Source organism: Vigna unguiculata, unplaced genomic scaffold (assembly GCF_037176805.1).
Source record: "Vigna unguiculata cultivar grain cowpea cultivar isolate G323 ecotype 2 unplaced genomic scaffold, ASM3717680v1 ptg000190l, whole genome shotgun sequence".
Taxonomy (NCBI): domain Eukaryota; kingdom Viridiplantae; phylum Streptophyta; class Magnoliopsida; order Fabales; family Fabaceae; genus Vigna; species Vigna unguiculata.
This window is the reverse complement of record NW_028196827.1, coordinates 46,247-60,344: the sequence shown is the minus strand read 5'-3', so window position 1 is coordinate 60,344 and position 14,098 is coordinate 46,247. Positions and strand designations below refer to the sequence as shown.

At 44.6% G+C, this 14,098-nt stretch overlaps 1 non-coding gene across 1 annotated transcript; it reads right to left on the bottom strand.

Annotated features, from left to right (window-relative positions):
• Nucleotides 1-11,835: 11,835 nt before the first annotated feature.
• TRNAK-UUU (transfer RNA lysine (anticodon UUU)) lies at nucleotides 11,836-11,908 on the bottom strand. The gene has a single exon. It is a non-coding gene; the product is annotated as a tRNA-Lys (tRNA).
• Nucleotides 11,909-14,098: the final 2,190 nt, after the last annotated feature.

Here is a 14,098-nt window from a genome sequence, read left to right as displayed (position 1 = left end):
TCTCAAGCCAAACCTTCCGAATGGAAGCGCTGGGTTTCTCTGGACTACTCTTCTGCCATTCATTACCCTTGACATGAGAGGTATATCGTTACCTTTGATCTCATTTCCATTTTTTTTATTTTGCAGAGTCTCAGCTCTTTCCTCGAGCCCCACGGGGTCCTCTCAATCCCGCTCTCTCACTTCTGTCGCTATAAGTGTGCTCCCCCTTTGTGCGCAGAACGCCGAGGGTGTTCAGGTCTTTCCCCTCTTTTATCTTATTGCTTTCTTTTCTCCATTTCTCACTTGGGTCTAATTGCCAGGTTCAAGTGAACCCTCAGTAGCTTGAACCTGGCAACGGTCTTTGACACATCTATTAGCTGAAGAGGCCTAACGCTGGTCTTTTTATTCTTCCTATGACTAGCCGATGTAGACTATATCCATAGCCTTTCATATTAGTTAGGGTTGTGTCCTTAACGAATTTGTGAAACTCGTTTAGGCGAATCGATCAATATAAGGGCTTATACACCTACCTTTGAATGAAAGAAGTGTTGATTGTATGCCTGGAAAAGAGAAAGAGTGACTTCCGGCGGTCTGACGATTGATTGCATTTGGTTCAATTTATCTTGCTTGAGAGGGCAAAGGCAGGAAATAGAGTATGGAGTTAGGGGCTTGCTTAATGGCTTTCCTTCCGGCTTCAATGCTCAAGGCATTTCTTTTTTCTTTTTTTGGATTATGCTCTAGTGTTTGAATCATTTTTCTATCTATTCGTCTTTCTATTGATCTATTTGTTTTGCTATCATTCAGTATCAGTAAGATTGATTAGTATGTGGATTACGTGGCTCGCTCTCGCTCTTTGAGTTCTTGGTCTGAAGGTGAACGAGCTCTTGGTGTCGTAATTCCTACTCGCTTTCCTTGTATTAGCTACAGCCACCGAAGCATTCTTTCGTCAACACGAGTTAGCTATTCTCTGATCTTTGCCTTATTCTTTCTTCCTTTTCGTATGTATTTTCAACCGCACAACTGGAACCAAAAATTTCATTGCCTTGAAGAGCCTTCCATTCTTAAGCCAGCCAATCCAGTCAATCAATAAAGGGGCGAAGCGGTGTGAACATGGCCTCATTCTATGACGAGTTGGAGGAGATAGCAGGCTACGGCGAGGAGCCGCCCTACGAGGAAGACAAAAGGGACACTGAGGTCCGAGGACCGGAGGCCCACGTATATGCACTCATGAATACTTATCAATTCAAAAAATTCTTTGATCGTAGAGCAGGCACGTTTCGCCGCTACGCTAAAAGGCTCTTCTATTATGGATCACACGTCCAATTCTCTGGCTCAGAAAGGCTTTCGATGTTTTGATCCTTCTTCTCGTTTTCGCCGTCCCGGCATGTTACCTTCCCTTTTTGGAGTACCAGCTATAGTAGTCAGTCCACTGGGTCTACCTTTTGCGTCCCTGGTGAGGTTGGTTCATCGGCCGAGTCAATCCAGTTTAGAATCTTATTTTCTAGTGAGTTATAGAGCATCTAGTAGATAAACTACTAGCATGAGTAGTTAGACTACCCATACTCAGTTTACGCTGTTCGTGACAGCGATGTTCCAGTCAGACCCGTTCCAGAACCGATGAAAGAGAAAAACCCACTAGCGGGTAAACCTGTGCTTTAGCCCCCAGCAATAGATCTAGTGAGACAGGATTTTCCTTGCCTATGTTCCCCCTGAAGTGAGGCCCCACCGAATCGTCTGCTTAGTCTTCTTTCTCTTTCCTGTGCTATCCAGAAGAGTGAGACATAAGTCTAAAGTTATCCCACTAGTAATGTGCACTATCTGACTTGTCCTTGGTACATCTTATATGAAGCAGTACTGTAGCCTTACAAGCTGCTTGAATGGGTAGCGGACTTTCTATCTACGCCGAGTTTTGATGCCCGACTCAAAGCCTCCTACTCTTCCCCTTCCGCGAAGACAACCTCTGCCGCCTAGTCTGCTTGCCTTTGCTTCCTAAAGTGAGATGTCCAAGAGAAAAGGAACGAGGGGAAGAAGCGACGAGAACATAAAATCGTGAATGAAAGAGCGTGACGAGACTTTCTCAATTCGAGATGTTAGAAGGTGCAAAATCAATGGGTGCCGGAGCTGCTACAATTGCTTCAGCGGGAGCTGCTGTAGGTATTGGAAACGTATTCAGTTCATTAATTCATTCCGTGGCAAGAAATCCATCATTGGCAAAACAGTTATTCGGATATGCAATCCTGGGCTTTGCTCTAACCGAGGCTATTGCCTTGTTCGCATTAATGATGGCCTTTTTGATTCTCTTTGTTTTCTAAGTTTCTCCTTTTGAAAGGTGTAGTCTCTCCTACCTGAAGAGGACGAGGCCCCCGGAAATGGGGGGAAGGGGAGTGGGCAAGGGGCCCCTTCACGGCTAATCGATCTCTCTCCCTCTAGTAAGCTCATCGAAAGACCTGGTGCCCAATACTAAAACTTGGGGAAGGTGGGATGCTAGGTGGACAGGATTGGACGTTAACCTAGAGAGCTAAGTGTAGTGCACTTCGTTCTCTTTGATTGGCACATGGAAGATCCACTTAAAGCATAAAGAAGATCTGCACCGCTAAGACAAGGAAGGTAAGATGTTCAGAAAGAAGATAAGACAAAAAAGTCAATATTGCAACTGACAGCTAATAGGAGAGAGAATACAACTGTCAGCAAATAAAATAGATAAGACAGTCCTGTCTTGATAGTTTACTTCAGATTTCAATGTCCGATCTGACTGTGAGAATAGCGAAGTCCGGAATGACATGCTCAATGCCAGTCCATCCAGAAATGCCAGATGAATCCCGTGAGAGATCTAATCTAGGCAGAAGATCCCATCCCTAAAAAAAAAAAAGTGTAATCAGAGGGTGAAACCTTGCTTTGCAAAAGGGGAGTTCTTTCCCGCATCCATCCCATAAACCCCTGTCAAGCTTCTACTCATTCTCAATTCAGGAAAAGGTTTCCGGTTGCCATAAATAAAACCACAATCACACAGTCAACTCGAACAAAGAGCTTCTCGCCTACAAATTAAGGAGCTGGTCCAAGCCTTCCTCTTTACTGTTTAGGAGTAGCATTGAAGATTCGAAACCTTTCGTGTCGTCAGGTTGCTACACCTAACCTAGCCTAGCGGGAGCTCACTTAAGGCTCCGAGTATCATGATCGTAAGACGACATTTGCTAGCCTCACACTACCCTTTTTGGAACCCTCGAGTAGTCATGTGGAATAAACAAACGAAAAGAAAGGAGAAAGGCTTGCTGTTGCCAAGGCCTATTCCTCGACCATCGTCACCTATTCAATAAGTTGGGAGTCCCCGCCATGTAAACCCATATCCCATGGAAGAATCGAATCAATACCGACTATTTCTTTAGCATCCCGAAGAGTGACGAGAAGACCACACTTTACATCTTTCTTTCAAAAGAGGAGAACGCGCTCATAGAATATTAACAAAAATGAAAGAAATCCTCGTCCAGTGGCACGTCCTTTAGCTGCTGCGGTCCGGTACGGGGAAAGAAGTTCGGACATATTCTATATAGGAAGCGCTCCTTGCCTGAAGAATAGGCGTCTTTCATACCTTTCCTGGGAACGGGCAAGAAAACAGATTGGCCTATGAATGTGCACCCTCTTTCCTGATACTAGGGACATTTGATTCTTTCTGACCTATATTATAATCTTACCAAACTGCTCTTATTCCGCTAAAAGAGCAAAGATAAAAGCCCTCTTATGCCAGAAATTTAATAAAGAATAAAGAAAGTGTACTTTCACCTCTGGAATGGCAACATGCGAAAGACACCCACTGGCGTGCTTACGTTCTTTCTTCGCTTCCCAGCCAACAAGCAACTCCTTGAGCTTTATAAAGCCGTTGATTGCCATCCGTTTTCTTGCTGGAATCTTTTTCTTATTCTGAATATAACCTGTCCTCCCGGGGCTCAAGGGAGAGGCCTGACTGTCTTTTCTATAGAGTTGGAGTAGTAGTTGGACAAAAGAACTCTCTGGCCGGAGTCAAACACGTAGTCGTGACCTGTCCCGTCGTTACTCCTCTTTCTATATATGTTTAGGGAGAAAGAATTAGGCTGCCTAAAAAGAAACTCTAGGCGTTGGATTGTTTTTATTTTCTGCTGGTGAGGAAAGGTCGTGCAATCGCAGAGGACTAGTTCCCTATCCCGCTGATAAGAATAAAAAAGGGATCGGCGCAGTGGATAGGCCACTCTCACTGGAAGAGCTTAGCTTATTCCAAAGCATCCCTGACGCTCTCTAGTTTAGGAATAGAGGGTGCCGCATCCGAGGCAAAGCAAGAGCTAACAGCCTCTTTTTTTCCATCCTTACTTTCATCCGTTAATGCTTCTTCTTTCCAGTCAGTTTAGATCCTGAGAACAAGTCAAGCTTCAAATAAGTAGTCCGCTAAGGTCTGTCTAACAATAGAGCTTCCAGAGGCAAGCCGAAGCGGAGAATGTTTCTCCTAAAGAGTCTATTATAGTAGTCTATCAAAGCACAAGGAGAATGGCTCTGACTAAGCATCTGGTGAGGGATCCGCTGGATTAGTAAGCATCACATAAGGAGGACGGTGGAGATCTAAGTTGCTCCTTTCTTCCCCCTTCCCCAGTTCTCTAACTAGTGGTGTAAGCAAGTGCTCCATTGTGTAATGGTCTAAGGGCCTTTCAGTTCTAATCTGACCTACCGTGTCTAAGGTGTGACTTCTTCCAAGAGTGGGAGGGCTCACAGTAAGACCGGGTAGACGGGTATAGCAGTAATAGTACTTTCACCCAATAGGATAAGGCAAGTCAGTTTGAAAGCAAGGCAAACAACCTTTGCCTCTTGGACTACGGCTTGGAAACCTTTGCCAAGTTTCCTCAGTGAGAAAGGAATCAAACTCACTCTCTTTTCTTCTTCAACTCAACCAAGTCCAATAGAAAACACATTAAGCTTCGTCTAACAGGAAGTAGCACCTGCCGCCTTGCATAGCATGTCGAGAATCCTTTTCCTTGTTTCGAAATACAGATTGTTGTGGAGAGTCTAAATTGCGTAAGAGAAAGAAGCTGTTCTTGAATTGCTAGTCTGTCAGTGAGAAGCTGTGATCGAGAAAGTCTCGCCCAAAGAGCTCTACAGTAGTGCCTTGCGGGGTCGTAGAGCCGGGGGAGCTCAGATCCGATTCTTGCATTCATCTTAACTGCAGATTTCTACTTCTTCTTACCCAGTTTGTAAGCAGAGGAGAACAAATAAGATAGAAGCCCATATTGAAACTATACTTCCTAACTAGAGTAGTAAGAAGTCTTTTCAGAAGCAGTAGACTGAGAGGCTTTGGCAGAATTGATCGAACTTCTTGCTCTCAGGGTGCTTCGCTTGAGCTCAACCATCCGGGATGCTTGTTTTCTGAGGATGATTCTTTCGCGTAAGTAAGGGAAGTGTTGAGCCAGAGTAGAGATGACCTTTTCAGCATCGCTGTGAGAGCATCCGAGTGAATAATTTCTGCCAATTGCATGCTGAAATAGTTTCTTAGTGCTTCCCTTTGTTCTTGCAAGAGATCAAGACTGGTAGGCAGGCTAAGGCCAGAGATTCAATGCCCGAGGTCTTTCCTCTCCTTATCAGTCGAGTTACTTCATAACCTCTTCTTCTGATTATAGTCGTCGTAACTCTCTCTATCTTAGGTGTCGGCATCACACATATCATATAGATTGTGTGTAGTGAGTGAGATTTCCCAAACAAAACATTAGGAAAGGAGTTAAAAAAAGAAAAAGAATAGAGGCCATCTGACTTGGTTAAGTCATGTTAGTTGTGGTTAACAGCAGAACCAAAGCAGAATGACTGACCCTGCCTCCAAAGAGGAAGGTGCATTCCTTGTTATATCCCATAGCTTGCTGAGACCGGAGATAGGGTCCCCTCAGATATGACGATAGGTACGTTCCTGCCAAACATGTTAATAATATAGGTTTCCCTATGGGCATATCCCAGGTTTCCAATATGATCTTAAAATAGACAATCACACACAAAATAGCTCGACTGTAATCCGAGTAACGAAGACTGATAAGCATAAGGATTGAGAATTCATGGGATTGATCAGGTCTCAAGACTGGGACGTCGCTTTTAGCTGCTTTTTTGCAGACTAGATTACTAGGATGCTTGGGAAGTAGCCGTATCTTCTTCTTGCTCCGCTGCTCTCAGAAAACCTGGGACTGAATCTCTAAAATAAGGACTTGTCTATCCGGTTTATCCTGTTAGTGAGATGGGTGTAGCTCCCCTGGATGCATGAAGGCTTTCTTCTTTTGAATTCGGGTTCCCGCATATTGATTGATGCTTCCTTGGAATACCTTTCCATAGGAGTGGTAGAGTCCTAATAAGAGGCCAATTCCTGATACGCCCCTATGAATCTCCCTGGATATCTTCACTTTCTTCGGACGAGCATCCCTGACATAGCTGCCCTTGATAGAAATCCCCTGGCTTTCCTTACTAAATTATAAATCAATCCGGCAATCTTCCTTACAGTTATTTTCTCCTTAATAGTCTATCGGAATTTCTCTGAGAAACCCCCGGGAATCCTTACTTAAAAGCCCCTTTATCTTGATTGTTCGAATAGGATGTGTTAAGCAACAACTTCAAAGCCCTTAGCTACCGGTATTGCTTTGAAAAATCCTGGGTTAATGCAGGTTTCTTTGCTTTCTTTTTATCTGACGCAAGTTATTCATTGATAAAATCAGGATCTTTCTTCTCTCTTCGTTCCTCTCCTTACAGTCGAGTTACTACGTTCCTCTTCTTCTTATTCCCTCCCATGCATCAACAGTTCCAATTTATGGGATAATCCGAGGCAAAGGCCATATCCCGAAGCTAACTCATAACTCTTTCCCGAGTCAACTCACCCTTTCACGCTAACCCTGCTTTGGAAAAAAGAAGGAATGAAATAGCTCGACTGATAAGGAGAGGAAGCAAGGCACTTGAGATGGGTGCTTTCCTTCTTTTTTCTTTCGAAGGTGTTAAAGGGCTGATTGAGGTATAAATTCAATACATATAATTTTTATTTTTCTTGATTTGGTGGTAACCCATTTGGACGAGCAATCGCTACTTCGTTCTCGCCTTTGAGTGTGCAGGGCTTGAATCATCCATAAAACGCCTATTCCTAGGTGCCAAGCTTGTGTTAAAGATCTTACTTGCCTGATTCCCGGAACTGGGTTAAAATAAAAAAAGTGAAGAATTGCAAATATTTTAGATATTGTCTCAGTACTTGTGGCTAGTCCTATTATATGGACTTGACCTCCCTAAGGATGCTTCCACAGAAGAGGCGAGAGGTTCTATCCTTCGGGTATGTGTACCGAACGGGAAATCTATACTCGTAGGCGGTGATACCTCAAGCCCATGATACAACATTTTAAAGTAAGAAAGCAGTTGATAACGAAAAGTTAACCCCCGGTCGGACTTGGTAGGGTAGGAGCCGAATAGAAGGCATAAAGTCAGAGGAATGAGCGGGTAAAGAAGAAAGAGATTGGAAAGATGAGATTCATGTATTGACGTAATCTAGTAGACCCTTAAAGAACATCCAAACCTAGAAACAAGAGCACGCCCATCAAACGGAAAGAATTGATAAATAGGAGGCGGGTAAGCCCGAATAGCTTCCTCAAAAGCATGATGTAGCGACTTACTATTAATTCATAATGCGAGCTAGCATTTGGGGCTAATGTCTGTAGATGTGATACCTCCTGGTCAGAGACGGAGAATCGCTGTTATCGGATCTGGTAATAAACGTATGCTTAGTAGGGAGGGGCTCGCCCAGATGCTTTGCGAGACCGAATCATTTTGTGTTCGGTTGCGTTATCTACCGCAAAGAGGGACTCCCCCTTTCTATTAGAACAGTGTTAGTTCGCTATTACTGCCGGTCAGGCCGACGAGAATTCTATTCTGATATTGCTATGTGCGCCACTAGAGCTTTGATCATATGCTTTGAGCCGAGTCGATGAGTTTGAATATTCATTCGTGTACGTATGCCATGTAGATTGAAAAGGGAGAAGCCCTCACTGACGGAGTATAAATAGCACACCAGATGGATCATTCAATAGAAAGCCGAAGGCGAAGAGTGAACACCTCCAAAGGGCTGGGTGAGAGAAAGCGTCCTTTGTTGATACCTAGTGTACACCGCCACCTACTGAAATGGATTAATAAACGTGGCTTTCTATTGCTTGTAGCGGCGTTGCTTCCTTTTGTTCACCGCGGCGAAAAATGAAATCTTGAGAAAGAAGGCCTTGTGGGGCATCTCCAGCAGCGCCAAAGAAGGAAGATGGAAAGTCTTCTTTGTAGACTCGCACCGCTCACTTACGGTTTTATACAGAGGGGGGTTGTATTGAAGGGCCATAAGCTTTGAATATGCGTTGGTTCCAATCCGGATCTCGTTGTTTGGGTCTCGAGATGATATTCAGGAGACAAAAGAGCAGAGCTGATAGAAATGCTAATTATAATGGAGATACTAATTCTTTAATAAAGACTTGTGCCCATTGTCCAAGATTCCTTTGTGGGACTTTCTTTTTATTCTTCTTGACTTGACTCAACAACCCTCCAATTCAGGACAGAACTCTAAGGGTATCTCTGAAGATTCAAAATACAGAAGAGCGACTGCCAATCAAGACAATATTGAATTGAAGCACGCGCCTTAGGACCGATCCCAGTGAAATAGGAAAACGAATCCGCGCGCTACCGAGTTTCCTTCATCGATCGGAACAAAACTAGCAAAAGAAAGAGGGAGCTGCGCTATACATAATACAAAGGGACCCAGGCTCTGCCCGAATGATACGATCAGCAACTTCTAGTACCCAAGCTATGTGATCAATAACTATTCTCCTAGAGGCGAATCCCTCAGGGCGCCCTAAGCAACCGAAGGGTAGAGAAGATGAAGAATAAGGGTAATCTAAGCATGCGCCACCAAAAGGAAAGAGAGGACCGATTGATACCAATAGCAAGATACACATCTTTTTTTTTAGACTCCGAGGGTTGAGAATAGTTGAGGATCAGAAGATTGGCCTTAATAGATTAAGTGCAAACTTTCTTTTTTATATTATATATATGAGTAAGCCCCTTCCCTTAGGAACAGAAGTATACACAAGGGGGTAATTTCTCACAATTATTCACGTTCAACTCCAAGATCCAGCAAGCCAACTTCAACCGAAACTGAGTCACATTCTCCCTCTCTTCCTAATGGAGGCACATACCATTCTTGTAACAGTGGATGGATAAAAGTCTCGTAGTCTTTGTTTCTAAAAAGGTCGTGCCCTTTCTACATATATCGAAATTTTAGTCTTTCACCCCTCCTTTATCGAATTAGCTATGGCTAATCTAGTAGAGTAGGGCTAATCAGAAGTTTCACTATGGCGATTGGAAGCGAAGCCTCAATTCAAATCGAGCAGCAGCTTTTCTACACTCAAAGGGAACCCGGCATCCCATTAACTGAGACTTCCTATGCATAGCTGTAGCCTTTCGTCATACCCTTTGGCTACTTAGTGCCTCCACCTACTACTAGGCTGTAATCTTCTTGTTTCTAAACTAAATCGAGGGTCTATGCGGCTCTCTGAATAATAGAATATGTCCACTGTAGTCTATTTGAAGCGTTCCTGCTTGTCTTGAATCAAACGGAATTGAATAACCCTGTGTAGCGGATAGCATGGACTGATTGAAATAGCATACTTGTGCAATGGATCTCGTTTATCTTTCATATGTTAAATGTTCGTGTAGTGAATTCACGGCTAGAGATAGTACATTCTGGGTCGATCAAGGAAGGTAGCGTATACGGGTACTTGGGATTGAGTAGAGCATAGGTTCAATAACCGGGCTTGGAAAAGAGAATGATAATCTCGTTCAGCAAGAGGCTGGGTTTTTGGTCTTTCTACGTTTCCGCTTATGCTCCTTTGGTTAGTACTCCAAATTGGATTTCTTTCTGGTTGGTTCGAAGTAATGCTCCTTTTATTTAGCTATTCCCTACATTCTTTGGTAAAAGTGCTCATGCAGCTTCTAAGGGATGCCTTCCCCTCCAAGTTGTTTCAAAGTAAGATCTGTGGATAAACGATGGTTAAGCCGCATCGGTGCGGTCGGGATCGCCCGGTACTTGTGAGGCAGAAGAATCCTTGAATAGAAGATCGAGCTTGTGGAAAGTCTTTTTTTAGTACTTGTTAGCGTCCCTTCCCCCTGAGTTCAAGATGTCCCTTTCCGCTTCTCTTTCAGCAACTTCCGGATTGGTCAAGCCTCGAATCGAATCCTGGATCAACGCCCTTTTTCGCTTAACCCATTCGTTCACAGTCGATTCAACTTAAACCAATGTCACATGTCTTGTGAGCATTCAACCATGATCTTCTTTTGTTCACATCAGATCTTTCCTGGTAACTAAGGCAATGAAATTTTATTAATGAATAAATTACCTCATATCTTTCCCTCTGGGTGGGATGATACGAAATAGAGCAGTTGCCAATTGGCATGCGAAACCGAGAAGGAACTTACTTTCATAGACAAGAGCTGACCTTGGGCCAATGACCAGATATTTAAGATTATTAGCCAAAGTAGATAGAGTGAATGGGAATAGTCGAATGCCCTATGGAGTAAAGGGAAGGGGCTTGAGTTCTGAGACGAAGATAAGGCTTCCGGACATATGGAAGAAGGAGGCATCGTAGATGAGGAGATCCAGTTGTGCTTGCTGCCTATCCACTTGGCGAGTAAGAGGCTCTGTGCAAGAGTGGATTTTCAACCTTCTGCCTTTGCTTGCTTCATCTGCAGAGCTAACTCCGGAAGTGACTGCTCTAGCCAATGCGCATGCGTTCCTTCCTAAATGCAATTAGGCTTCTCGCGTTGATCACATAGCTTCTTCTGTAGTGCGTGTATTTAGTGTCTCCTTTGCTGTCCTATCGCGGAGTTATGTACGTAGGGTGCGCGTAGAAAGCTTATAGTGCTCTTCTTTGATTGATTGTAATTGAGTTGACTGACTCAGGAACTTTCCCTTAGGGTGAATGCACTAGGTGAGCGTCTTTCAATGCTTGCTTTTTTAGTTGTTTAGCCTATAGCCTTGTTGCTAAAGCTGTTAGCGCGTAGTCTGTCTCATATACCTCCAAGAGCGGTGAGTGGGTGTAGTAAGATAAGATGTAGGTAGGCATATCTATGTTTGGGCACTGAACATGGTAGCTATAGCGAGGGGAAAGATCCATAGCAAAGACCGGTAAGCTCGCTTCCCACATCCCATTCGATGCTTTCCCTCCTTCTTTATTTGCTTGATGCGCCGCTCGGTGTGCTCAGATGGTTCTGCTTCATGCTCGTCGACTCTGAGTTCGGGTTTCAATGAGTACCACGATCATTCCCGTTAACCAAATCTCTCCATTTTATGATCAATTCATTAGATCCAGCTCCCTGGCAGTTACAAAAGAACATCTTCATTGGGATGCTGTCAGTGAAGAAAAAGAAGTAAACTGTCATACCTGGTTCCAAGGGAAGAGAGCCCCAGTGAAGTAAACCGAGGGCACGAAGCAAGGTATGGTGGGTGCCAGCTACTTTCACTTGTTAGGAGTAGGGGCTGAAAAGAGCTCTTTGTATAGGTTGGGTTTGCTGGGCTTTGATGCTGACCTTCTTTTTTTGAAAAGGGGAAGGTTTGATAAAGGAGCTTTTAAGCCCTTTTGCTGGATTGTTGGTCTGCAGCCCCGCCCTATAGAATAGAATGAATCCAATAAGGAGAGGCCTATGGATGACCGAGCCACTCTTATACTACTCCTTACCTCACCCCCTTCTCACTTAAAGGGCGAAGTCGCTGAAGCGAGTCTAAAGGCCAAAGAGTGATCTTTGAACGTTACTACGCATCCTTATTAATGAATAGGTATAGTGTAAGGTAGGTTTGTTTGGGTATAGCAGGACTTGAACCTGCGACCATTAGGTTAAAAGCCCAATGCTCTACCAACTGAGCTATACACCCCCAAAAAAGATAGATAGTAGTAAATAAAGATTGGTGCAGAAAAGAGGGCGGCCCCTCTTCTCATCATATTAAAGGGGCGCAGCTCTGTATGAGGCTCGTACTGCGGAGCAAGCGAAGAATAAGGGCGCGCGTTAGCACTCCTGCAAGAAAACGGCCTTACTCAACAAGCGCACCTTTATTAGTAAGTTGTTTCCACTCATTGAAGATTCTATCTACAAAAGAAGGTCAACGGGGGATACTAAAGTTGCTCTCACTGACACCATCTACGAGAAGGTGAGGAGGTCGTCTTTCTTTTCTTTCCGGCCGCCATACGGTTCGCCTTAAAGCCGGAGAAAGGGAGGAGCAGTTATCTATGTAATTACGGTCTTTGTTGGCCGTTGTTCCGGTCGAGCACTCTCTTTTCTTTGCTTTGTTCAATAGAGTCTTACCAAACAAGACTGACTTCTTACCAACCCGCGAAGGGTTGTGAAGTTGGACCAGGTACGAAGAATGAATCTATATCTGTGTACAGTACGGAAGTTGCTGGCCGGCGGCCGCTCAACTGTTCGAGCGCAATACAGTGGTGGTTGGTTCCGATTCGACAAGGGTAGAATGCCTGGTCGAAGGTCCAGTACAGTAGGTAGCAGGCGTGTTCGTTTTGGCTCCCGAGCGAGAACGAGAAAGAGGCGCTGCACCATTCTTGCTGCTATGTACGTGAACCTTGACTTGAGAGATTCATCCAATGGAACCCACACTCAAAGGAGGACCACAAGCTCGGGGCTCGACGAAACATAAAATATCAGCATTAAGAAACTGACTTATTGGGGTTAGCAGTGAAAGAAAGAGCCCGGCATTCATATGAATAGCTTAGTCTACTAAAATCAAAGAGGGACCAGCCTCATCGTGGTAATTATCGTTCACCTCTAATGTGACACGTTCCCTCCCAGTTATATGATCCACGGGATCAGTCGGCTAGAGAGCGGGGCTATTCTTCTTCCGGGGAGGGAAAGTCGTCCCCTCTACTGATCGAACCCTCAGTTCGGGGGTCTTCGTCAACATGTTTTGAGGCTCCAGTCTTCGGCGGGTCACCATTACTTGACTTAGAAAGGCGAACATCTAGGCAAGGGAAAGCGCAGTGCGCCTGGTGCAAATGGCTTTTTTCATGATATACCAATCAGAATGGAGGACCCTACCTACGTACATGATTGATAGAAGAACTACGTAGGGGGTCGGTCAACTTGATGCGGGAGAGGCATGAGTGCAGTTCGATCTTGTGGTGTATTCGTTTGTAGTGAGTAGGGCCTCTTTCTCGTTGATCAGTTCGCCTCCGCTCTATTGAAAGGTCTCCATTCCTACGGCGGTTTTGTCAACGAACGCGTCTCGGGCCGGATTGACTAACCTAACCCTTACTTAAGGGGGCCTTGCCATAGTTGGGTGCTCTGCTTTAGTGTGATTTACGAAGGCTAGGCTAGTAATACCAAAAATGAAAAGAGATCGGGGTCGATAGTTGGCAAGGAACTTGATCCCCCCAAAACACAAAAGGGGCAGCTGCGGTCGAACTCGAATTCTGGAAATCAAATAAGTCGGGGCCCTTTTACCTTACCAAGTCTACCGGATAGAAATTAGCAGATCAGGTATAGATACGGGAAAGGCTTTCTCCCTCAGTGGAATCGGTGGAACGCCCTGCTTCCGGCTAAGTATACAGAGTTGGGTCTACCGTTCGTTCCACCGTTACCTCTATTCTATTCCGATCTTTCTTTTCTCCTTTGCTTCCTTGTCTCGTCTATCCTTCTCTGCCTTCAGCCTGTCTTTGAGCTCTATCCCGTCCTTCCTTTGGCTTGCCCTGAGGATTGACTCTCCAAAGTCAGTCGATTTGATCACTGTTCGGTTCGAGTCTTCATCGATCGGGTGGATCTATATGCTGAGGGGGGATGGAAAGGTGGGTGAGTCATGGCTGTGGACAGAGAGAAAGAAAGCGGTAGTCTTCCGGTGGAATAGATTTATAGTAAGTGTCTTCTTTCCTTCTCTTCTAGTAAGCGCCGTCAGGTCTCTCTTCTTGGGATATCTTGATCACCAGAAAGGATAGAGATCTTAAGTAGACATGCTTTAGGCATCGATCATCTTCCTAACTACATGGTACTCCCCCTCCCATTACTGGAACCGACGAAAGGGGGTGGAATAAAGAAAATGAGGAAGTGTCCCTTAGAGAAA